Raw genomic sequence first — 24,306 nt, 5'->3', positions numbered from 1 at the left:
GCAGGATCTCATTGCTAATCCATTCCAAAGGCAATAGTTTGCATCTGTTAACCCCAAGCTCCCAATCCACCCCACTCTCTCCCCCTCCCCCTTGGAAACCACAAGTCTATTCTCCAAGTCATGATTTTCTTTTCTGTGGAAAAGTTCATTTGTGTCGTATATTAGATTCCAGATGTAAGTGATATCATTTGGTATTTGTCTTTCTCTTTCTGACTTACTCAATATGAGAGTCTCTAGTTCCATCCATGTTGCTGCAAATGGCATTATTTTGTTCTTTTTTCATGGCTGAGTGGTATTCCATTTTGATTGTAACCTGTGTGCAGTCATGATGGAACCCCTCCCAGAGTGAATGTTGAAAGTGTTGAAGAGAGCAAAGGTGGTGGCTCAGGCCGAAACCTGCAGCATGACTGATAAGCAACTATAAGCCTTCTATCTGATTTTGTATTTTTAGATTAAAGAACAATTTTTGAGTTCCATTGTGGTGCAGTAGAAATGAATCTGGCTAGTATCCATGGAGGATGCAGGTTCGATTCCTGGCCTCGCTCAGTGGGTTGGGGACTCGGCATTGCCAGTGAGCTGTGGTGAAGGTTGCAGATGCAGCTCGGATCCTGCCTTGCTGTTGCTGTGGCATAGACTGGCAGCCGTAGCTCTGATTTCAGCCCCTAGCCTGGGAAGTCCCATATGCCGCACTTGTGGCCCTAAAAAGAAAAAAAAATTTTTTTTAAATAAATAAATAATTTTCATCAATGCAAGAATGAGTTATAAAGATAACATTTAAAATAAAATGAAATTCAGCTGGAGGTAAAATCGTCTACCATTATTAATTTGTTCATTTTGAAGTGTGTATCCAAATAATATTTTACCTTATTTTTCCTGAACCTTACTGGAAAATATAGCTGAGATAATCCATGGTGTTATACATATTACTGCAAAGTAAGTAAAGTACCCTTGGTCTCAAAACCTAGTATGACTCTGAGTAAGTAACTTCATTTCTCATAGTCTCACTTTCTCGTCAGGGGATGGAATTTTCAAACAGTGCTTTGTCAGGTCCTGCAGATCAGGAGTGCGTTAGTCTTCTACACAATTCTGACTTTTGTGTTTTTACCTATTAGTTGCATGCTTGAGATTTGTTTAAAAATACTTCCAGAAAGTAAAGATTTGAAAAGCCTCTGGATTAGATTACACTTGGAATTTCTCTCCCTTTTAACATTTTATGATCCATTTCTTCTTTCCCAATTCCTGTGCTGGAATCAAACACACAGATCACCACTGCTTTGTATTCCAGACTTTTCCAGGTGGGATGCCCATCTGCCCATTTTCATCAGTAGCAACTGCACTTGTTTTTCAAGGTCCAAGTCTATGGCCATCTCTATGATGGGCAGGAGATACTCCCCTTCCTTGGAATTTCAATAACAATGTGTGAGCATCTGTTTGAGGTACATACCTGTTCTTCATTCTATCATGGTCATTATCCATTTGAAGAGTTGCGATCTCTAATTCCTATGGGGACCAGCGGGAGTAGGGAGAAGGGTAGAAGGTAGTGGTGGGATGATGGGGCACTTTATGCAGAGCATGTGTAGCATCTGGGGCATAGTCTTAATGGGATTCCTGGGGATTTTCCACAGGGAAATTTAAAATCGATATTATTAAATTATATATATATACAAATATATATATTTGTTTTTTTAGGGCTGCACCTATGGTATATGGAGGTTCCCAGGCTAGGGGTAAAATCAGAACAACAGCTGCCACAGCCTACACCATAGCCACAGCAATGTGGGAGCTACACCACAGCTCACAGCAACTCCAAGCCAGGGATCAAACCCGCATCCTCATCAATACTAATCAGATTCATTTCTGCTGTACCACAACGGGAACTCCCTGTACATCTATATTTTTGTCTCTCTTTTTTTTTTTTTTTTTTTTTTTTTTTTGTAGGGCCGCACCTGCAGCACATGGATGTTCCCAGGGTCGGGGTCTAATTGGAACTATAGCCACTGGCCTACACCACAGTCACAGCAACGTCAGATCCAAGCTGCTTCTGCAACCTACACCACAACTCAAGGCAATGCCGGATCCTTAACCCACTGAGAGAGGCCAGGGATTGAATCTGCGTCCTCATGGATGCTAGTCAGATTCGTTTCTGCTAAGCCACAATGCCAGGAACTCCATACATTTTTAATGAAAAATTTAACTTCTGGAAACATTTAAAATAAAACCCCAAATGTGCCGGAACAATAAAACACATGCGATGGTCATTCATATACACCTCTGAACCACACATGCACGTGTTTTCATCCCCAAACGTGAACATAACCTTGCACCTTTGTTCAACAAAAACTTAGTGAATCTTATTGGAAATATTAGCACTTAACATCATGATATTTATAAACTAGTGCAAACTTGACTGTCAATAGCAATGTGACAATGTTCTCAAGATGATCAAATTGTAAGTGGATATCTTCTAAGGTAAAATCCTTCACTCTTAACCTCGGTACCCTCTACTTGATGCCCTGCAGCATAATATAAAAAATGCCTTCCAGTTCACCAAGGGTATTGAGGAATATTTCAGAGTTGTACTATAGTTATGAAAGAGGCAGACAGATTAGCCAGTTGCCTAGAAGGACACAGAATGTTCATCTGGAAATTTGAGAGGACTTTAAAGCAACCTTCTTGTGTTAATCTTGAAAGAGATCATTTATATTAGAGCTGTTTTTCTTTTAGCTGCTTTTTCTGAGCACCTTTAATGTTCACTAAATATACTAGAAAACTGTTGGCGCTTATGTTCTTTTAAGTATTGCCCTGCTGGCAATCACACTTCCTTATTCCCATCAAAACTGTTTAAATTTTAAACTAAACGAACACGATTTGAGACACTCATGTTTTAATTCTCTAGGTAACAGTGATAGTGTTTATCACAGGTTTACCCCATCATTTTATTATCATTTCCTGTTTGAAGTTGTTCCCAATTAATTTTTCATATTCTAGTTAAAATTTTAATCTAATCACTTGTTCGGTTTATGACTAAATGACAGTGTTTGGTCATGACTGGACATTCAGAAAGGCGACTGAACATTTCTTATCCAATGACAGGTGAACTGAACATGCACAGGGGTTATAACATAAAGTTTGAAGTGATGATAAAATAACTTTTCAATTATGAGAAATCACCAGTTGTTTATCATGTTACATTTTACTAAAATGCATGTAAAATTGATTGTATTTTCTAAAAATAATTTATTTATTAAAAATATTTGTTCATTCATTTTAATTAGATCAGATACAAATTTCCCAAATTTTATCTTGGTAAGTTAGTCAAGGGAAATTTATTTTCTCTTTCCAACACAAATGTAATTCTTGAAGTGCTTTTGGTAGCTCGGAGCTCAGTACTTTTTCTTTTAACAGTCCTGTTAACAAAATAAGCAGTGATGTTCTCTTGTTAGAAGAGAACTAACCGCCTGTTTTGCTCAGGGACGACCAGGCTGGTAGGTTGGTTCCTCCCTGCTCAGACTCCTTCAGTTCTGCCACTTCCTTCCTCAGCTTTTGTTACACTGCCCCCTGCATCTCACCAAGTGGCCTCACAGTCTAAATTGTTTGGGTTACTCATCTTTCTTTTTGTTTCTAAAAATGTGTAGTCTGCACAACTTTTCATTAAAATTCAGTGTCATTGATCTAAACCTGGGCTTATTCAGTGATAGGTCTACTTTCTTTAAAACTAAGAAAAATGATAGTGTTTGAATAGAAAGTAGATAATATTTTTTAGAAAGTAAATATTATTAAAACTAAGTCATAGCAGATATTCCCCTTAAAAATTTATCATGATGACACCCGTTGCAGGATTAAACAGGCTAAGATCTTAATAAGTATTATTTGTTATAGTTGCTTGGAACTAATATTTCTGTGTTAATATACTTGAGCAATAATAACACCATTGATGAAAAGAATAACTAACATCTTAGTACAGTTTTCTCTTCGGATGACACTTTGATATGAAATCTCTCATTGGATTATCACAGCCCTATTAGTATTATGATTGTTATACAGATATTATTAAATATTCAAAAATAAGTTAAGAAAGACACACTAAGGAAGCCAAGTGGATGGCTGATTTTCAGAATGTAAATTTTTAGCCTTTTAATAAAATGAAATTTTGGCAAAATTGACGATATTTTTTCCTTTTGACCCAATGTATCATTACGCAAAAGTAATCTCAAGTAAATATGAACTTTTATCTCAGCATTTTCTTAAAATAGAAATTATTAGAAAAAATCCAATGATTAATAGAAGGATGTTTAAGTATATTATTGTGTATCCTCATGATGAGCATTAAGCAACTCTTGGAAATCTTGTTTTCAAATAATGTGAAAAAGTGTTCACAGGTTAATGATAAAGTGAAGAAAAGCAGGATATACAACTGTAAAATGTGTATGATCATAATTATAGAAACATTCCTCTGAGTCCTAAGCTTGAATACTTCAATGCACAGGGCTTCCACCCACCTCAGCATCCTCTCTCAATTCTCCTGTTTCATCTCTTTGCCTGGCTACTAATCTTTCAGGTTCCAGATGACATGTTACCCTCTCAGGAAAGCATTCTCTGATCCTCAGGGTCACTTCAGACCAGCTGTGTACCACCCCAGTTATGTGTTTTCCTAACAGTCTAGTACTTATCATAATAATCATCTTGTAATATCATTTGAATCTCTGCTCAGCTCTCTTCTCAATAGACTATTACTTCTTCTGAGTAGGAATTGCATCAGCCTTGCTTCTCAATGCCCAGTACAGAAACTGGGTCACCGTATAAGCTCAGTAAATACTTGTTGGAGTTCCTGTCATGGCTCAGTGGTTAATGAACCCAACTAGTATCGTGAGAATCCAGGTTCGATCCCTGGCCCTGTTCAGTGGGTTAAGGATCCGGCATTGTGGTGAGCTGCAGTGTAAGTTGGAGACGTGGCTTGGATCCTGCATTGCTATGGCTGTGGTGTAGGCTGGTAGTTACAGCTCTGATCCAACGCCTAGCCGGGGAACTTCCAAATGCCACGGGTGCTGCCCTAAAAAGATGAAAGACAAATATATGTATGTAATTTGTTGAAGAAATGAGTGAATGAATGGATGTAAGGTGCTGTGCTGAGGAATTTTCACATAATCTCTCTGAGACTCCAAATAAAACTTATAAAATGGGGACCATCTCTACCACCTTTTATGGATAAGGAAACAATCTTAGAGACAGAATAATTGTCCAAAGTTATATGGCAAGTCAGTGGGCAGCTCAAATTGAAATCTGATGTCTTGGAATGTAGTGCCCAAGCTTTTAGCCATGGATTGTGCAAGTTGTTGCATTTAATATAATGTCAACTATATTTTGTTGAACTATATTAAATGTTCATATTTGTTGGTTAATTTGGTGAGAGATCACCAACTTCATGTTAATTTATTATTAATAATGAATTTACAAGCATTTTACATTTTGAAAAATACATAAAGATATAGTGGTAGGGTTGCAGTAGTTCTTAAGTTTTGCCCACAATCTTAACATTCTTCAAGTTTTCTACACTAAGTTTTTATCATTTTCTATAAAAAGGAAAATAGTTATTAAAATCTATCTACCCTAGAATGGTGCATACTGCTCAGTCCAGATATTTTGACACCAAATTCCAGAGTTTTCATTCAAAAATCACACTATGTGAAAGAGAAAAATCAGAGTTCTGTATATTGCAGAGCTATAACCATCTCGTGAATTGGCATACAATTAGCAATTGATTAACTTTTCCACATAATTTAATCCAAAGTCAATCTTATGAGTAAATGATTGAATGAATGAATACCCTCTTTCTTACTAGATTGCTAATTTCTAGCTGATTTTTCTTAACCAGGATATTGGACTTCTTGGCTTGATGTTACAAATGAATCTGATGATCCTTCCTTGGGACATTGTCTCTAGGACCAGCCTTTGCCAAATTATTTCTCCTTAAATCCTCTACATGACTTAGAATGTAACTTTCATTGTCCCTTTTGCAGAGATCCCAACATGCTTTCTCCCTGAGCTTTGACAGTACATTTTATTACATTTTAATAACTAGATTTGAATAACCTGATTTGGCCATCTTTTCTTCCTTCCTTGATCATAGATGTATGCTGAAATTTTGTTAAGTGCAGAGTAGAGCTAAGCCCTGAGATGAAAGACAAAATACATGTGAATAGTAGTCTTTATCTAGTAGTATTTAAATTACTAATAATTTACTATGGTTCATTTGTGGAGTGAACCATGTAGCTTATCTATGCTTTTGTGCATGGAACCTGGCCCAATTCTAGCACACCAAAAACAAAAATTTTAAAACCTTTTCCAGCTTAAAATTTTAAAGTCGATTTTGAAAATTCACTCTCCAAAGGGGAATTCAAAAACTGAGTAATTTTATAATCCCACTTAACATCTCAGAAATCTGAAACATTGTGAAACCTGGTAACCCCATTTTGTTTACTCACTCTTTTCTGAATAAGAATTTTCACAACTTTTACATTTCATATTTTCACAGTCTTTCATTTCCTTACTGATAAGGTTTACCTTGAGGCAGTCTCCTTTTGCCAACTCACAGATGAGTTGTCCTTTTGCATATAATTATATGTATGGATCACTCATTCTTTTTTTTCTTTATTTTGTTTTATTATCAAAATTTATAAGATGTCCTTGGTTTCAAGGCCTGCAATATTTAAGACTTCCAGGATAGATACATATTTGATTTTTTTATGTGTTATTTGATTTGTACACTTACCGCTTATCTACTCAAAAAAAATTTTTAATGGCTTCCATTCATGCCTGGAAACAAAATCGAAAATTTCTGCCTAGCGTTTGCTACCCCCTCTATAATGTAGCCCCGCTTTTAAAGTCTAATCAAAGTCCTGCATATTCTTTCGATCACCCATTATTTGCTTTCCTTTTACCCCAAAGTCTTCTCTTGTCTACCAATCAAAATCAACGCATTTTGCAAATCCCAGCTTAGACCTAATATCATGATTACCCAAATCTTCAATTAGAAATTTTCCCTGAATTTCAGTAGTTAGAATAATTTCATTTCCCACTTTTTCCTGCTAATTACTGATTTTTCTCTCCCCAAGTAGATAAAGACTCCTTGAAAATAAAAACCGTATTTGAAATTGCTGCTGTTATAAGCAATTTAACAAAATTGGACATTTGGACATTTTGAATAAAAATTTAGAATCATGTAATCTTAGTGCCTTGATTTTAGAGATTAATATACCAGATGATTTATTTTACAGATGAGAAAACTGAGATTTAAATGGGGGCAGTATGGATCAGCTATTCTTAATAGTCTTTATTTCAAGTGTCTTTGACACTCTTTCTCATTCTGTTTCCTCAAACTTTAAAATGAATGTGTGTTGTGATATTTTCCACCTACTAATAAACGTAAAAGACACTCTGTGCTTCAGTCACAAAACGGAAGCCACTTTAGAAATCTGAAGAAGGAAGGGATTTCAAAAAACTAACTACTCACGAAACCATTAGAAGGCCTGGAGAAACAGAATTCGGGAAAGGACACCTTAGCTTTCAGTTTCACCATGGACTTTAGAGAGTTAAGGAGCTGCCAGCCTTGATAAAACTACTTTCCAACACTGAAGGAGCTGAGTATCAGGAACACAACAGAGGCCACTAGAGAAACTCCTATGTGCTGAAGCCTGAGCATTTATTCACCTGCTACTGCTGCAGGAGCAGTGAAGAATCTGCATCTTTTCCACCTTCTGAATGTATGTGACTGTTCCTAAAAGGTAGAATCTGAACTGGGAAAATAGACCAAACAAACAAACCAAAACCCAGAAAACCCAAAAAACAAAAACCCGAAAAACCCCACTTATATTTACATTGTAGTTTTTTATCCCAGCAATTCAATGCCTTTCAATTTAAGGGCAAATGTTCCCACACACCTCAGTAGCTCACAGATGATCAGTGTGCTGTATCATTGAACAGTAATTGATGTTTATACTAACAGAATTGTTAGTGCTGGAAGAGACTAGAGATAAACTGAACTCATCTTTAAAAGATGAAAAGATCAAAGTCACATCACAATGGAGCTGGGAGAGCCACCCTTTTAAAACCTACTTCATGTCTAGAGATGGCGTGTTTTCTTGCTACCCTTGTCTCTGAACCTCTCCATTGCTCTATGCTTACAGTCGATTTAATTTTATAGCCTCTGACGTAAATGAAATTAGCACTTCTTATACCTAATTACTTAGTGCTAAGACCGTGTTTGAGCTTGATAAGACACTTCAGACAATTTTGCCAGATCTTTCTTGCATCGATATAAATGCAAAGGGAGTAGTTAAGACTACCCATTGCTGTTCTAAGATCAAATCACCATTTTATCTGATGACTTACAAACTGGAAAGTTGGCCAATAAATCTATTTAATCAGCTCTCTCAATATTGCGAATGAGCCTCCTGATAGCCAGATATTATAAATCTGCTGTGGCCAATTCTCATTTTTACTTGTTGTTCTGGATGGAACTGGCTGTGGCACTGGGATTTTCTTAAGTATAAACCATTCCAAAAATCACACTGTTATTATAGGTTGCTTTGTCCTCAGGCTGTCTGGTATTCCTTTTGGGCTATTGGTCTTTCAACATGCAGTTAGGGGATTAAAGTAAATCATTTAATCCATGCAGCATGTCACTCAATAGTATACTTTTGGAAATTGTTTCCACAGGAGCACCAGTGAAAGCAGCCAGTCTGAGATATTGACACTATAGAAAAAACTGACAGCTTACTCCTTGTATTGATTCTACTCTTCTCTACAAATATAGACTCCGTTCCCTACCACAGCCTTGTAAGTGGTGACTGCTGAGGTTTCTAAATTGCTTTGTAAATTATTTATTACTTGGACACCTTGTAAAGACCTCTTTTCTTCTTGTCTCCTTGCTTGTGATTTCTAAGATTTCGTATACATTGAAAGGTGTCAGTGTGTATACTGACCACAACCTTCTTAAGGAACTCCTTTTCTTCCTATTTTATATTGCAAATAGGATTTGTTCCACCAATATTATGATTATGCCTTTTGCCATTCTTATTTCTGATATAACTCCTGATAAAATATCATAAATGCTTATATGCAGAGGTCCCAGACTGAGCACTAAGCAGGGCAGCAGTTTGGAACCTAGTACTGAGTAACTAATTAGCACATTTTCAAACTAAGAAGTTTAGTGTTTAAAGAACATTTATTTAATGACAAAGAAAACAGTTTCTGTTAATAAAAATTGTTTATCAGAGCAGATGCACATATTTAACCCCCTTGCACTAATGTGGTAGAGTCAACGTTCTGGAAGTTCTCTTTTCTCTTGGATTTTCTTTTGTGATTTTGTGAACCAGGAGAATTTTTAATGTTTATAATTCAGATAATAAAAAATACATTTCTGTGTTCAGTAGAACAGAGCAATTTGAAGATTGTGACTGTCTACTCTTAGCTGACTGAAACTACACACATAGACATAAAAAATACTCAGCAGAAAGAGGTGTGTGCTTAATAATATGAATTTCTCACTTTCGGTTCCCCAGCTTCCTACTTTGGTAGGTTCAGTACCAGTATACACTTTGTGAATTAAAGCTGGGGTTTTTGTAACACCCTGTATGGTTTGGAAATCCCAAAGGCTACACATCTTGCCCAATCTTTAAAATTCATTTAATCATATTTGAACAGTATGAACTTTTCAATCACATCTGCCATTTATGAGGTCTGTGACTTGAAGAAAGTAACTTAATTCTTGTAAATAGCACTTTATTCTACTATGATAATAATAATAAGAAGAATATCTATGAAAAGGGTTATTGAAAGAATAAATGTGATAATATAGAGTCTTAGCACAAGCACATTTTAATTGGTTCTATAATGGTTCTGACATTACTGATGTGTAATTTTTGCCAAAGAATTTAATTTTACCATGTTTATATTTTATATACCAATAGATACATGTTGAGAATAAAGAAAATGGGTAGTTAACAATTATACATAAAGACCCTAGCATCTTTTGGGCAATTTTTTTCTAATTATAGAAATTTGAGGAATATGAAAACATCCTTCTAAGATCACTATGATTCTCAATGAAGTGGAGAATGCAAATCTGTTAGGAGATAAAGGTTTAGATCCATTATGAAGATTTCCAAAGAGATGAAGCCAGCTATTTGAGACAGACTGCAGTGGGCAAAATATGCACAAGAAGAGCAGAGCTGGAAACCAGCAAGCAGCTTTAGACAATGAGGTCCTTACAGCCATTCTCTTAAGCCTGTTTCCATGATAACCTGTCCAGGCAAGGTTTGCCCCAGTGCAGTGCTGATTTTCTTATCCATTGCTTTATACCAACATGTATTGTTATGACCTGGTTTCATTCTTTTCCTGTATGCTGAAGGAACTCACCTTTAAAATGAGGGTTTTTTTTTTTTTTTTAATACTTATTTTCATACTCCTGATTTAGAATGCTTGTTTCTTAAGATTAATTCCAGTGTTTCAAGGCCCAGCAGAGGTGTCACCTCCCTTACAATCTGTTCCTGTTATTCCCACCTACTGTTTCTTCCTTTTATGAATTCTTTCAGCATTGATAGTGATGAATCACTCTAGCCAGCATCGGAGATTAGATGCTAATCTAATCTCCATTCAGATAATATCTAACCCACAGAGAAACACATGTAGGGCAGGGGAGATTCTTTTACTATCCCTTCAATAGCTCTCCAGTGAAAGATTAAAAAGAGACTGGAAAATCTAGTTAAATCAGAGAATATTTATGGATAAAATGCAAATTCTAACACTAATTGGAGCTTTATATTAATCCTATTTGTTTGTGCATCATTTTACTATATATACTAACAGGCTTTACTATGCTCCTTCATAGATTACATAAAGATTTCTCACAATTTATTTCATTTATTCTTCAAAACCATTTTATGAGATGTCTTGTTATCCTTACTTTGAAGAGATGAACCAGAGCCTGAAAGAGGTTATTCACAGAAGTCCCTTACTTGATTTTTATCAGTCCCAGCTCACTCCACAGAATGGCCCATCTCATCCTCACAGGCACTACCTGAGGAAGGCCAGAAAGGCATTCTTAGCTTTCATTGATAAAAAATGAAAATGATTTCTCTTTGAAAAAGTGAGAGAAGAACAACCTAAAAAGTCTCTGCCTCTTCCCCTTTGGAGGCAAGGAGGAGGGTTGTTCTTGGAGCAAGATTGGTTTTACACCCAAACAACCCAATCAAAAAATGAGCAGAAGATTTAAACAAATATTTCTTCAAAGAAGACATACAGATGGCCAAAAAGCTCATGCAAAGCTGCTCAACATCACTAAATATTAGAGAAATGCAACTCAAAACTATAATGAGGTATCACCTCATACCATTCAGAATGGCCATCATCAAAAAGTCTACAAGCAGCAATTGCTAGAGAGGATGTGGAGAAAAGGGAACCCTCCTACACTGTTGATGGGAATGTAAATTGGTGCAGCCACCAAGGAGAACAGTATGGCAGTCCTTAAAAGACTGAAAATAGAACTACCATAAGATCCACTCCTGGAGAAAACCATAATTCGAAAAGATGCATGTATTCCAGTATTCATTGCAGCACTATTTACAATAGCCAAGACATGGAAGCAACCTAAATGTCCATTGATAGAGGAATTGATGAAGAAGACATAGTACACATATACAATGGGATTTTACTCAGCCATATAAAAGAATGAACTAATGCCATTTGCAGCAACATAGGTGGACCTAGAGATTCTCATACTAAGTGAAATAAGTCAGACAGAGAAAGATAAATACCCTATGATATTACTTATATATGGAATCTAAAACAAAAAAAATGATACAAAAGAACTTATTTACAAAACAGAAACAGACCGACAGACTTCAAATACAAATTTATAGTTGCCAAAGGGGAAACATGGTGGGGAGGGATATATTAGGAGTTTGGCGTTAACACATACACATTATGATATGTAATATAGATAATCAACAAGGACCTACTGTATAGCACAGAGAACTCTACTTAATATTCTGTAATAACCAATATGGGAAAAAAAATCTGAAAAAGAATGAATATACATATATATATTACAATGTTGTAAATCAACTATACAATATTATAAAATAAAAATTAAATTTAAAAAATTGGTTTGGCACAAGACACAGGTGGCAACCAGCAGACCCACTGTCTATGAAAGATGCATAAGGGAACAGAATTGGAACATAATTTTAAAATATATGTATATATATATATATGTATATGTACAAATACACATGTATCATATATAGATCATAAAACATTAAAATGCATGAAAAAATGTGTGTCTACCTTTACTTATATTGTTAAAAGCTAAACTGAGGCATATTAAAAATTTTAAAGTTTGACCAAAAGTCAATCCTGATTGGATAATGCCAACACTTAAGTAGTTGGGAGCCTCCAGAACAAGAGCTAGGGGACAGGCCAATCAAGAAGTTGCAAATAAAGGAAAGCATTTGATTAGCTTGAAACCTAATTGACTATTTATGATTTATTATCCTTAGTTTTTAATTTCCTACTTTTGAAGCATTTGCAGCTTAGATTTTGACTTGCTTACATAAGCCACCAAAGCAATAGAGCTACTTTAGTCTAACAGCCTCCTTTGTAATTGTTTTAACATGTGTTTAGTGAAATTTTGGATTGAAATTGGTTTATCCTTGAGATGGACCAGATTCGTGTTGAAAATTTTTAGAGAAGGAAGCAAGGTAAATAAGGGAGCTATTGGGCTGAACTGGATTAGGTAGACTCTTTGATGCCCTAAGGAGAAATGCAAGATGGTGGGACATGGGCTTCTCCACCCTGAAGAGTTCCCTAAAAAGGCCCTCTTCTTCACAAAATGAATCATTGAGGCAAATATTATAAACGTACCTTTGTAAAATGTTGGTACCTAATGAGTATTTCCAACATAAGTGTAAAAGATTGTCCATTCTACTGTATCTTTATTAGCATTGGGTATTGTAACTGAAAAAAAAAAATGCTAATTTGAAATGTAAAAAAAAAATACTCTTTATAGTTTTCAGTGTAGTTAGAGTGAAATTGTCTATGTATTTGTTTAGTAATTATGTTTCCTATTTTTCAAAATTGTATATATTCCTTTTTTTTTTTTTTTTTTTGGTCTTTTTGGGGTCACATCCCCTTAAGATGGAAGTTCCCAGGCTCTGGGTCAAATCGGAGCTATAGCTGCCCGCCTGCCTACACAACAGCCACAGCAACATGGGATCTGAGCCACATCTGTGACCTACACCACAGCTCGTAGCAATGCCGGATCCTTAACCCACTGAGCAAGGCCAGGGATCGACCCTGAGTCCTCATGGATATTAGTCAGGTTCGTTACCGTTGAGCCACAATGGGAACTCCCCAAAATTGTATATATTCTTAATGTTTCATAGTATCTATTTTAACAGTGTTTTAAAAATCAATTTATATAAGCCTCATAGTGTTTTTATCCTTTTTAAATACTTGATAAGCATATATAATTCCCACCGATATCAGTAAAAATTAGAAAATTCCTTTGATACCTACTGATTTCATTGTCTGACTTCGTTTTTTATTGTGGTCCTTTTCCAAAAGAAATAGTTGAAAATTTGTCCCAATAATTGAGGTACATTTTTAAAAAATTCTCTCTGTTGCTACATTTCCCACTCTAAGCAAATTTGCAGACATAAAAATCCATTCTCACTATGTTAATATTTTCAAAATCTGAGATCCCAGAAAGCCTTGTATTTATATTTAAATAGTAATATATTTTAGGACTACTGACTAAGTAATCATAATGTACTGAGTCCATACTTTGTTGAAAAGCTATGGGAAAAATCTGAGTTTTATAAAACATTGAATCTTCCTGCAAAAAAGCAGTGTATTGAGGTTATGAACATGTATTCAATAAATTAACATGAAATAAATGACATAATAAAGTCAGACAAAGTGTTTTTGCAGGGAGTGAGTAGAAAGCATTCCCCCCTACCTTCTAGCAGCAAATGATGTGGTAGATAAGTGAAAATTAAGCCATTTTTATGGCCTAAAATAAGAGACACACATTAATAAGGTCTTTTATTATAGTTGCATAAATTGGCCTTTAATTTGTGACCCTTGAGAATACTGCTACTGACTAGAGATTAAATTTGTTTTTATTGAATATAATAAATAAAGATTGCATATTAAAATATTATGAATCATGTGTATTTAGAAACAGTTTTATCAAGTACAAGTACGATGACTTATTAATCCTTGAAATTATTGCCTAGATTAGTGTCTACTACATAAAAATGATTGTTACTGTCTTTTGAATGAATGAATATGGTAAAAGGTAATGTTTGAAAGGGCTAAATTTTAGATAATGTTGTTCACTCAGGATATACATATAAATAAACATGCACTCAGAGACAAAATCATTGAAAATATATTTTAGTTTAACAATAAGCTAATACTTTAAAAAGGTGACAAGAAGAAATTTTATTTAAATTATGGCCTGCCATCTGTGGGCAGGGTGATGTTCTTGGTGTTTAAGAAACTTCATAGGAGTTCCCGTCGTGGCGCAGTGGTTAACGAATCCGACTAAGAACCATGAGGTTGCGGGTTCGGTCCCTGCCCTTGCTCAGTGGGTTAAGGATCCGGCGTTGCCGTGAGCTGTGGTGTAGGTTGCAGACGCGGCTCGGATCCCGCGTTGCTGTGGCTCTGGCGTAGGCTGGCAGCTACAGCTCCGATTGGACCCCTAGCCTGGGAACCTCCATATGCCGCGGGAGCGGCCCAAGAAATAACAAAAAGACCCCCCCCCAAAAAAAGGAAACTACATAGTTTCATGAAGTTTGGTCTCCATTAATGAGTAATTAGGTTCCAGTAATAAGCTGTTATATGTTACCAAATAAAAAAATGGAGGACAGAATGAGGAATATCACGGAAGGAGAACAAAAGGCAATGGTTTTGGAGCAAAATGAATTTTTTCTTATTCTATTTGTGCTTTAGCAGTTGACTCACAGGTTATAGTTTTTACGATTTGAAAGATGAAACAGTGCCCCCATACCCATCTCATCTTGTTCTCTTCTTTTATATGAAATACTATCAAATAAATCACTTACCTACCACATGATTATTCCTTAGTCTCCTTCTACATTGTCAACCATGTGTGTATGTGTGTGTGAATGAGAAAATTTAAAGATTAAAGAAAACTTTAATAAATTGTAATATCTCAGAAATCTCCATTTGGAATATCCCTATGTGATGGCATTCACTATTATCACTTTTATTAGCATTGTTAAGGATGGGAGGTTACTCTTAAACAAGACACTAACCAGCAATATTACTATAAGTCCCCAAATTCACTAGACTCAGGAGCTGGCAGGATCAACTACATTATTACTATATGTGTAAATAGCATTAAAATCAGTTTTAATAAAAAGGTTTTGCCATATCTCAGATGACCAGCATAAAGTTTTGTGATTATGAGAATTGCCGTTTTAGGAAAAATCAAATGCAGTGGTGTTTACTTGATTTAGAAATATTACCTTGTCAACCAAGTACAGATTTTGCTGTAACAGAGTACATGTTCTCAGTTTCATTGACCCATGATTCAGAATAGTTTGGTTAAGTAGTGTCCACAGCCCTTTGCTTCCCAGTAGACTTGACTGGGTATATAAATGTTGTGTAGATGAGAAGAGTGTAATGACTTAGAACCAAAGAGAGCTGTGTATTTGTATTTGAATCTATTTTAAAGACCCTTAGGTGCATAGAACAGCTGTTTTAACACAAAGTCTGTTCTATTAACAGAAAGAAATGTGTTTGTGTTTGTGTGTTGTTAGAGTAAATTTAACTTCATTAGGCAGAGGATATCACATCTGATTCCTTGCAGAAGGAGTTCTTAACTGCTGGACATAATAGAGAAATTAAAAGAGGTGTAAATTCCAGTAAATAATATATCCTATAAATAACTCACAGAGAATAAGATAACATTGTTTTCCTATAACTATTGAAGAGAAGAACATCATTATAAATTCAGGGCAGAAAATCTTTATTTCATCTTAAATCCTATTATCAAATCTATTTTCTTCCTGGTTGCTCCCTGATCTTTCCTAGATGTCTTTGTTTTCTTTACAGTAATGAAAGAAACTCTCTAGATATTTCTGTGTTCCTAGCAATTGTTACTCTATGAATTTATTCATAGGATTCTTGTTTTTTTTTTTTTTTATGAAAAGAAGAGTCTGATGCTGTGCTATTACAAATCAATTTAGAAGCCAAACTTAAATTGTATTTACTATTACCCTGGTGTCTCAGTTTCAGGTATAAAAATTTTCAAAAATATGTACAGACTCTTTTAAAATATACCATAATGATATTATTATATACATATTAATAGAGGCCTCACTGGAAATTTCAAAAGAAAATTAAGGTATACTGTAGGCAAACACTAAGACATTTGTGAACCACAGAGAATCCTTAAATTCTACCATATAATCCCTTATGTCAGAGTATCAATACACAATTTTAAACAAAAAAGACTGCTTAATGCAGGGAGTCTTGTTCCAACAACATTTATATAAATCAGATTTTTCTTCAGAAATGATATTTTCCTAATTATAATTAATTATTTTGGAGTATATTATTCAAAATCCATACCCACTTTTTGGGTCTTCTGTTAACTCTGTCAAGTTAACAAGTAAGAGAAAAAAATGAGGCTTTACTATGAACAATTGTATGCCAACAAATTCAGTGACATAGATGAAATGGACATTTTCCTAGAATGACACAAAGTATACAGACTGACTCTAGAAGAAATAACAAATCTGAATAGACTTTTAATAAGTATAAAATTGAATCAGTAATCAAAGGAAAACCCATGACTGGATGGCTTCAATGATGAGTTCTAACAAATATTTGAAAAAGAATTAGCACAGATTCTTTGAAAACTATTCTAAAAAATTCAAATGGAGGGAACACTTCTGAATATATTCTATGAGGCCAGTATTACCCTGATACCAAAACTAGACAGAGATATCATTAAAAAACCCTACAGACAGTAACTCTATGAATATAGATGCAAAAGTCAATCAATGCATACTAAAAGAATAACAGACAAAAATGACATGATCATCTCAGAAAAAGCACTTGATAAACTCCAATATCCTTTTCATCAATCTAGAAAAAGTGAACTTCCTTCACTAGTTAAAACAAACCTAACAACAACAAAAAAATCACATCTAATGTTTAAAGACTGAACACATCCCCCAGATATCAGGAATAAGACAAGAATGCCTGCTTTTGTTGCTTCTATTTAACTTTATATTAGAGGTTCTAGCCAGGACAACCAGCAAAGGAAGAGTATGCATCCAGATTTGAAAGAGAGAAGTAAAAGTATCTCTATTTGCAGATGGCATGATGTTGTGTATATGAAATCACGAGGAATTTCATAAAAGCTATTAGAGCTACTATGGTAAATTCAACAGGGTTATAGGATAGAATGTCAATATATTTTTTAAAAAGTTGTATTTGTATGTACTAGAGTCCACAATCCAAAAATGAAATTAAGAAAACAGTTCTATTAACAATAGCATTAAAAAAATAAAATACCAAAGAATAGATTTAACAAAAGGAGTGCAAGATTTATATACTGAAAGTTACAAACATTCTTGAAATAAATTGAAGATCTAAATGCATTTGGCTCTTGAACAACAAATGTTTGAACTGTAAAGTTCACTTGCATGCGAATTTTCTTCAGTACTACTGCATGAACAGAGGTTGGTTAAATCCCCAGATATTGAACTGCATATATGGAAAGCCAACTATAGATTAAACTCAGATTCCCCACTGTGTGAAGGTCCAGTACCCCTAATCCCTGTGTTATTCAAGTGTCAATTGTAAGTGGAAAGACATCCCACATTCATGGTTTGGAAGACTTCATGTTGTTAAAATGGCGCAATCCCCAAACTGATCTACTCATTAAACAAAATCTCAGCAGCCTTTGTTGGCAGACCTTAACAAGATTATCCTAAAGTTCATACGGAAAAACAAGGAATCCAGAATTGACAAATCAATCTTGAAAAAAAAAAAAAAAGTATGTTGGAGGACCCATTCTTCTTGACTTCAAAACTTACAACTTATTACAAAGCTACAGTAATTAAAACTGAATGGTCCCGGAATAAAAATAGATACATAGATCAATGAAGTTGAATTGAGATAATTCCAGATATAAGTCCATACATTTATAATTAGTCAATTTTGAAAAGAGTATAATGGTGTTGGGGCATCTGGAAATTCATGTGCAAGAGGATGAAGTTGGACCTCTACTTAACACAGTATATAAAAATACACTCAAAATGATCACGGCCTAAATGTAAGAGCTAAAACTATAAAATCCTTATAAGAAAACATAGTTTTACGTCTTCATAAACTTGGATTAAGCAATGGACTTTTATATATGATACTAAAAACACAGGCAATGAAAGAAAAAAAGACAGCGAAATTAAAAATCTTTGTGCTTCAAAGAACAATATCAAGAAAGTGAAGAGACAACCCACAGAATGGGTGATAACATTTGAAAATCATAAATCTATTAAGGGGATAGTATCCAGAATATATGAAGAATTATTACACTGCAACAGTAGTATGATACATAACCCAATTAAAAATGAGCAAAGGATTTAAATAGGTAGTTTCATAAAGAAGATCCATAAATGGAAAGTGCAATTTAGAATGACAATGAAATAAGACTATGATGAGTACAATAAAAAAGACAGACAATAACAAGTATTAGCTAAGACATTGAAAAATTGAAACCTCACATACATTATTGGATAGAATACAAAATATCACAGATGCTTTGGGAAGAAAATTTTTACAGTTATTCAAAAAGTTAAGTATAGATTCATCATAAGATTCAGCAATTCTACTTTCAGGTATATACTATGAGAATTTAAAATACATGTTGATGCAAAAAACTTCTACACCAATGTTCATAGCAGCATTATTCACAAGACAAAAGTGGAAACAATTTATATTTCCATCAACTGATGAATAAACATAATAGTAATATCCACACAATAGAATATTATTCAACCATAAAAAATGAAGTACTGATACATGCTACAAGAGAGATGAATCAAGAAAACATTATACTAAATGAAAGGAATATGACAAATTCATACACACAAAATATTCCATTCGTATTGATTGTCTGGAATGAAGAAATCTAATAGAGAAAATATATGGAATAGTGATCACTAAGGGCTTATAATGAGTGGGCTTTTGGGGGGGTGATGAAAATGTTCTGTAATTAGATAGTGATCTGGTTGCACAACCCTTTGAATATTAAAAACAATCACACTATAAATAAATAAATATAAATATATAATTACTATATATGTATATACTTATATATGTTTATTTGTTGTGTGTGTAGATATACCTCCTGAGAACAATAGACAACACCAGATTTTAAAACATACTAAAAAACTACTATAATTTTAAAAAATTGGTATAGAATTATGATAAAATAGTCCAAATGTATTGCTAAACACACACACAGCTTTTTTTCTTTTTATATGGTGACTATATCAAATGATTGCTAAACGATATTTTATTCAATAAATACATGTAGACGATAGGACAGTAGTCAGAGAAAAATTTTTAAGTGCATCTCTGCTTCATATATTATGCTAAAATACATTCCAGATGAAATACATTTTTAAATGGAAAATAATAGCTACACAGGTTGTAAGAAAGAGGGAGTGAGATTGTGAGAATATTTTTTCTCTAATTTTAATAAGAATACCTCTAACAGTAAACACAGTAAAGTATACAACACAACAAATAATGAAATTTAACTGTGTGAAATTGTTTAAAAATCTGCCTGAGAAAAATGCTAATTTACAATATCAAATGAATATGAATAAATATAAATTTTAATATATAAAGAGCTTTTTTAAATCAAGAAAGTAGCAACCAGCTTTATAGGCAAAGGATGTTTGCGTGTAGTTCAAAGAAAAAAATAAACTTTCTAATAGATTTAAAATGCCTGCTCTTGGAGTTCCCGTCCCCGTCATCACTCAGTGGTTAATGAATCTGACTGGGAACCATGAGTTTGTGGGTTCAATCCCTGGCCTCGCTCAGTGGGTTGAGGATCCAGCGTGGCCATGAGCTGCGGTGTAGGTTGCAGACGCGGCTCGGATCCCGCGTTGCTGTGGCTCTGGCTTAGGCCAGCGGCTACAGCTCTGATTAGACCCCTAGCCTGGGTACCTCCATATGCTGTGAGTGCGGCCCTAGAAAAGACAAAAAGACAAAAAGACCAAAAAAAACCAAAAAAGCCTGGTCTATACAAATAATTAAAGAAGTGCAAGGATTCACAACAATATAATATTTCTACTATTCATTTTAGCTAAAATAAAATCTTACATTATTACTTAATATTGAAGAGGTCGTGGGAAAACAGGCATTTTATTGTCACATAGTATTTGTGTGTGTATAAATTATTACAACAATTTTGAAGTAATTTAACCTGATCTCTCTAAAAGAAAAAAAAAATTATACCTGTTGACTCAGGGATACTGTCTCTAGAAAAGACTCACACATTGCGGGCAAAGATATTTAGAGACTATTTGTAATAATATCATCTATAAGAGCAAATGCCTGGAGATAACTTGACTGTATTGAGAGAGTGATTGCCCGATACATGGTGTAGAAGCATTTCCTGGATAGATGCTCAAGCAAACAAAGACATTTGAGGGACATAATGTAGATTTGATTTATTTCTACCTAAAAAGTACACAAACATATTTACACACATTCAGTTTTTACATGCCTATATTTTCTCTGCACAAATTTGCAATAGTGATGAAATAGCTGTGGTGCCCCTAGGAAGGGCAGTTTGGGATCTAGAGGGAGAAGGAGATTATTTTCCATATCAAAAACTTTATAGGCAAATAATTCTTAATATTCAAAGAGATTTCCTGTGGTTAAAAAAAAAACAATGCACTGGTTATAAGAACAGACTTTGACATTAGATAGCTCCATATTCGTATTTGGTTTTGTTACTATATTTCAGTTACACTCTCTAAGAACCATTTTCCTCTCTAAAATAAAGATTAAAATGATGGCCATCTTCAGAGCTATTGTAAGTGTTAAATAAGATAAAGTATTAAAGTAAGTACGGCCTGACAAAGAGTAATCATCTAATAAAAGCCATATATTATTTTTATTAGTAGTAGAAATAGTAGCTCAAGAATATTGATATACAGAGTTTTTGGCTTCTAATGACAGATATTGTCAAGATATTCTTACACTGGCTGCTGATCCAGATCAGAGCTTCCCCTATAATGTGCCATGACAAGCAGATATGTGACAGTCATTGTTGTGTATATTGTAACTTGTTTCTCATAGTCCTTGAGCAGAGTTTGAGGATTGTTTCTTTTGTGTTAGAACTGAATCAGTGCTATGCCAATAAAAAAACACCTCTATCACTCATTCGAATTGTTAAATGATTTTTTGAATAGGAAAGGAGTGGGGTTACCTTCAGCCATAATGCAGAGAATTGTTGACAATTCTGGGTGTGCCAATGGGGGTGTGCCACATATGAGAAAATTATGTCATCACAGGTTATAAGCCTTTGCTACCGACTGGTTTAAGGTCAGTAAACACTAAGTTCCAGGTGATCTAAGGACCTAAGGATCATTGTGGACTATTTTCAGAATACGCAAAACCTAAAGTTGCCTCTGTAACCCTAAAAGCCAGTAAAATTCTGGGCACAATCAGGAAAGGAAACAGAAAATGTAGTCTTACCCTTTATATTAAACAATAGTAATTCTGCTTTTAAAATACCAAGTGCCTTTCTGCTTCCTAAATCTTAAGAAAGACACATTCTTAGAACTGGTATTACTCAGCCAAAAGTTCTAAGTATTTTAACAGTTCTTGATGTATACACACTCATATAAATACATATATATATCTGTTTAGGGGAGGGCGGCTTATACTGTTATCAGCATTGTATGAGTGATATCAGTTATCTGCAGCATGTAATGTCATTTATAAAATAAACTAATATGCTAGGCATAAAATTATATTTTGAGATCAATGTCCTTTAATTATTACCAAGTTTGGATGTTTTCCCGTATGTGGGTATTTTATTTATATTTCCTTTTTTTCTAAATTGTGTATTTATGTTCCATTTATGATGATTTATTAGGTTCTGGATGTTTTTATTAAAAATTAAAATGATCCATCGTTACTTGTATTTAAGTACTCTGGCGTCTTTTACTCTGAATTATGACTTCTGGAAACCGGTTTGAGCCTTTTATCTGTCTGACTCAAGAAGTTGTGATTTAGAATTAGACCTATTATATTTGGTGGTCCATGAGTGAAAAGGAAAGTAGGTATTTCTTAATTTCTCTTACTAATGGTGGTAGTTATAGAAATTTCTACCAGAATCTGCAATATAGTTAACTCTTAGCATTATTATGACTATCATTTAGAAATTTTCTTTGCAGAGGATTTTGTTAATAGTTCATTAGAGTTTAGAGAGAAGGGTTCTGTTTTTCTGTGCTCACATTCTCTGAAAATATGTTAGTTTTTGAGTGTGAGAACGAATTTTACCCGCTAAATATTTGATTTAGTTACTGATTTCTCAACCCAATTCTTCTGCTAACTTGGTGAACTTTTGATGAATTGCTTAAACTCTTTGATTCCTCAACTGCAAATGAAGCATTATCCTGAGATGTCTTCAAACTCCATGCTGGCTGTGCCTATTGATTCATTAATACTGTACATTTCTTGTCTCCAAATACACCTTTGGAATTTCCAAATGAATTTCAGATTCTCCATGGTCTACACTAAGTTGGATTTTCTCCCTATATCACTCTTTAATCCTTTTCCAAAGCAAGATAAACAGTACAAAGTTTTCAAAAGTTTGAAACCCCAAATCCTGCTGTTTTGAAATTATGTTCATTTACTAAAAAACAGACAAATATAAAGCAAAATATGTAAGAACATTGTTTGGTCCTGCAGTCTTTTTGAGTCATTCTGACTGTCCTGTCACTTATAAACAAGACACATGTGCCTGAGACTAGAGATAGTTATATTGCAAGCTCCATAATACAGTAGTTATAGTAAAGCACTACATAATATGAGTTGCAAATACACATGGTTTTGAATCCTTGACACTTTTCCATCTAGTTTAAAAATCATCTGAGAGAATGTGATGAATTCATTTAACTCTCAGTTACATTTTAAATATTTTGTACATACACGGACTTTGAATAAGTAACTCTGCTTACTACTCAGTGATTTAAGTGGAATGACCCTTGACAGTCTGTTTGTAATAACTAACAGTCCACTCTAATTAATTTTCTAATTGTGAAAGATATCTCCACAGTTTAAGATTCCTGGAGGTAAAATTGCCCTTTTAAAACTGGTTAGTTTAGTGATTTTTCTCCCTTAACGAAAAGGACAGCTTTACTTTGTGTTTTAAAAACCTGGAAGTGCTTTTAAAAAGGGTTATGTAAGTAACCTAAGATTAGATATTTGTTATAGAGAATGGTACTTTTTCTTTCTACCACTGCATACCAACCTTCTAGCTTATTAGAAACTGTGTAGCCTAAAAGTTAAATAGGACTGAAAGTAGAAGATTTAATGATTTTTATAAGAATATGAGCGAAGTCAAACAAATACCATACTAATTTCATCAACACGAAAATTTAGTTTATAAGATAGCAAAAATGAAATCTATCATAAAATTATAAGAAGCTTTAATAATTATTAAGTACTAGGTTTAGTAAGCAGTGAACTCTTATCTTCCTTTTTAAGTGGCTGTTTATCTTGTACTTGAACTCTTCCCTCATTTTATCCTTTTGAATAACCCTGTACTAAAGTGAATCTCTGATTAATATTTAAATGTTCATGGGGAGAAATAGGTAACCTAATCAGAGAAAATAATTAACAAGCCACCTCATTTTCCTATTCTTTGATTCCTACAGGGTAGTCTGTATCCTGATTACTAGAATCTCATTCCCTTTGACCTTCTTTCTAAATTCAAAGCTTGGTAGATTTCCTGATTGAACTGGCTCACTACTATTTAATTACAGTTCCTAATATTTTCTGAATATGTTGTTTATGCACTGGCTTTTCCTAAATTCCACTTTTCTTCTCCTATGTAAAATCAAAAGGTAGTCTGTAAGGATTATTTCCCCCTTCCAGTTCTTGTGACCTAGATGGAAACCACTGAAATAGCTTCCAACAATAACAATAAAAAATCCTTTCATACAATGAGTAAAAATG

The 24,306-nt window shown here is 34.2% G+C and overlaps 1 protein-coding gene across 4 annotated transcripts in view; it reads left to right on the top strand.

The window, feature by feature from the left end:
- Positions 1-24,306, top strand: part of HNF4G (hepatocyte nuclear factor 4 gamma) — a 135,665-nt gene that overhangs the window by 61,707 nt on the left and 49,652 nt on the right. For 2 of the 4 annotated variants that reach the window (XM_021089186.1, XM_021089184.1), the window contains one exon: positions 8,716-8,835. The exons of the other annotated variants lie outside the window; for them this stretch is intronic. The gene's annotated coding sequence lies outside the window, so the exon portion shown is untranslated. The remainder of the gene's footprint in view (positions 1-8,715; positions 8,836-24,306) is intronic. 4 annotated transcript variants of the gene reach the window in all.

This window comes from Sus scrofa, chromosome 4, assembly GCF_000003025.6.
Source record: "Sus scrofa isolate TJ Tabasco breed Duroc chromosome 4, Sscrofa11.1, whole genome shotgun sequence".
NCBI classification, from domain to species: Eukaryota; Metazoa; Chordata; class Mammalia; order Artiodactyla; family Suidae; genus Sus; species Sus scrofa.
Note: the sequence above shows the minus strand (reverse complement) of the source record. Positions and strands in the feature narration are given on the sequence as shown.